The sequence below is a fragment of the Dendrobates tinctorius genome, unplaced genomic scaffold (assembly GCF_039654945.1).
Source record: "Dendrobates tinctorius isolate UK_male_01 unplaced genomic scaffold, ASM3965494v1 ptg000086l, whole genome shotgun sequence".
NCBI lineage: Eukaryota > Metazoa > Chordata > Amphibia > Anura > Dendrobatidae > Dendrobates > Dendrobates tinctorius.
In genome coordinates, this window is record NW_027361754.1 from 69,180,710 (window position 1) to 69,184,301 (window position 3,592).

Here is a 3,592-nt window from a genome sequence, read left to right on the forward strand (position 1 = left end):
TATAGAGATAATAGATAGATATAGAGATAGATAGATATAGATATAAAGATAGATAGAGATAGAGAGAGCGGTAGATAGAGAGAGATAGATATAGAGAGAGATAGATACAGAGATCGATAAATAGATAGATAGATATAGATATAGATAATAGAGATAGATAGATAAAGATAGATAATAAATATAGAGATAACAGATAGATATAGAGATAGAGTAAGATAGAAAGATATATAGATAGGTAGATATAGATAATAGAGATAGCTAGATAGATAGACATAATAGATAGATATAGATAGATATAGAGATAGATAGAAAGATAGATATAGAGATAGATGTAGAGATAGAAAGATAGATATAGAGATAGAGCGATAGATAGATAGAGATAGATATAGATAATAGATAGAGACAAATAGATAGATAGATAGAGAAAGATAGATAGATATAGAGATAGAAAGATAGATAGATATACAGAGAGATAGATATAGAGATAGAGATAAATAGATAGATATAGAGAGAGAGATATAGAGAGAAATAGATATAGATATAGAGATAATAGATATATATAGAGATAGATAGATATAGATATAGAGAGAGATAGATACAGAGAAAAGATATAGAGATAAATAGATAGAGAAAGATAGCTAGATATATAGATATAGATAGAAAGATAGATATAGAGATAGAGCGGTAGATAGATATACAGAGAGATAGATATAGAGATAGATAGAGATATATAGATAGCTATAGAGAGAGATATAGAGATAGATATAGAGAGAAATAGATATAGATAGAATCCACCGGTTCTCCGGTGGGCCAGTCCGACGCTGACTGCTAGTGTGGCATCTGCTACCTGAACTTCCTGATTTTCAGAGTTCTCTTGAGTCACGTCTTCTTGTACTATCAGTTGGGGAACTGTCAACACTGGCACCACTATGGCATCATTTACTTTAGTCCTATTGGCAGGGAATTCTCCAAGTATAGTGCTGACCTTTTCTTCTTCTTCTAAGGGTTGGATGTTATTTTGTTCTTCCATTCTTTCCTTTAGCTGGTCAGGGCATAATTTCAAATGATCCCTCGATATTGCTGCTGAGGTTTCTCCTCCATCTTTACTAATAAGGCACACCTTGATATTGTCAAAGTCTGAGGGTAGAAAGGTGTAAGGTTCAGCTTCCCATTGGTCATCCAATTTATGCAGTCTTCTTTTCCTCTTGAGGACTTGTTCTCCTGGTGACAAGGGGACTGCAGGTGCATGCTGATTGTAGTTCCTCTCTTGTTTTTGTCTTGCTTGAGCTAGACTCTTTTCCACACACTCTTGTACTCTTCTGTACTGTTGTTGTCTTTCTGTATCCCAGTCAGCATCTGGTGATGTCACTTCAGGTGTCAGGACTCCCATGTCCAAATCAATAGGCAACTTGCCAGGCCTCGCTCTCATTAGGTAGGCTGGAGTACAGTTGGTGGAATTCACAGGGATGTGATTGTAAAGGTCTACAAGATCTGGCAACTTTTCTGGCCACAGATTCCTCTCCTCCAAAGGCAAGGTCTTTAATTAGGTCAATCACTACCTGGTTCATCTTTTCACACATGCCATTGGTCTGTGGGTGATACGGCGTTGTCCAGATCTTCTTACAACCATACAAGTTACAGAATTCCTGGAACACTTCTGCCTCATAGGCGGGACCTTGATCTGTAAGCACTCGCTCAGGATACCCATGTGGTCTACAGAAGTACTGTTGGAATGCTCTGGCTGCTGTCCTGGCTGTTTGGTCTTTGACAGGCACAACTACCAGGAATCTTGAGTAGCGGTCCACGATGGTAGGAGCGTAGATGTAGCCTGACCGGCTTGGGACCAGCTTCACATGGTCCAGGGCGACCAACTCGAGTGGCTGTTTGGTTACTATTGGCTGCAGAGGAGCTCTCTGGCTGTTTTGATCCTTCCTGCGCAGGTTTCATTGTCCACACTCCCGACACCACTTTTCAATGGCTTTCCTCATACCAGCCCAGTAGAATCTCTCCCGGAGCAATGCTTCCAACTTCTTCCATCCGAAGTGTCCAGCTCCATTGTGGTATGCTTCCAAGACCATTGATGCCTCTCTCTTTGGGACTACCACCTGCTAGACCAGCTCATGAGTGCGGGCATTAATACTCCTCCGACACAGCTTTCCTTCATAGATGAACAGCCGGCCTCTTTCCTTCCACGACTGCTGGGTTTCTTCAGGAGAATCCGACTCTGGGCGTGAGTCAGCTTGTGACAGTAGCTTCTTCACCATGCGGACTACGGGGTCACTATCCTGCGTTTCTGCCCAATTGTGATGGGGCAAAAGATTTAGGGTGACCTCTTTCAAGCCAGACCGTCTGTTTCTCGCTCCTTGAGCACGTTGGGCCGCAGTTGGCCGGTGGAATAATAATAATAATAATCTTTATTTTTATATAGCGCTAACATATTCCGCAGCGCTTTACAGTTTGCACACATTATCATCACTGTCCCTGAGGGGGCTCACAATCTGAATTCCCTATCAGTATGTCTTTGGAATGTGGGAGGAAACCCACGCAAACACGGGGAGAACATACAAACTCCTTGCAGATGTTGTCCTTGGTGGGATTCGAACCCAGGGCTGCAAGGCTGCAGTGCTAACCACTGAGCCACTGTGCTGCCCGGTGGAAGGGAGGTAACTCTATTTCTTCAAGAGCCTCAGGGTCTTCTCCTGCATCTGGCAGACTAGGCATTCTGGACAGCGCATCAGCTTTGGCATTCTTGAGCCCTGCTTGGTACTTGATGGTAAATTCATAGTTAGATAGCCGAGCCATCCATCGCTGCTCCAGTGCACCTAGCTTGGCGGTTTCCAAGTGAGTCAACGGATTGCTGTCCATGAAGATGGTAAACTTGGCTGAAGCTAGGTAATGCTTGAATCTTTCAGTCACAGCCCAGACTATGGAAAGGAACTCAAGCTTGAAGGAACTGTAGTTGTCAGAGTTCCTTTCAGTGGGATGAAGCTTCCTGCTGGCGTAGGAAATTTTGCCATTCTGTACCTGTGACAGTACTGCTCCTAGTCCCACATTGCTGGCATCAGTATACAACACAAACTGCTTGTCATAATCTGGGTAGGCCAGAACTTCATCCCCTGTGAGAGCCATCTTCAGTCGAGTGAAGGATCTCTCCAACTCCTCAGTCCATTCAAAGGTGGAACTTTTCTGTTTGGCCTTCTTGGACTGCCCCACCAGAAGATTTTGCATGGGGGTGGCTATCTCCGTGAAGCCTTTGATGAACCTTTGGTAGTAGCCTACCAATCCAAGAAATTGGCGTACTTCATGGAGGTTACTGGGCTTCGGCCAGTCCCGGATGACTGTGACTTTGTCCGGATCTGGTGCCACACCTTCTGCACTCACCACATGACCGAGGTACTATACCTTGGGCTTCAGGAGGTGGCATTTGGAAGGCTTCACCTTCAGGCCAAAGTTGGACAAGGCTTCAAACACCTCAGCCAGGTGTTCCAGATGGACTTCATAAGTCTTGGAGAAAACAATGACATCATCAAGGTACAACAGGACTGTCTCAAAGTTCATGTGTCCCAGGCAGCACTCCATCAGCTGTTGAAAT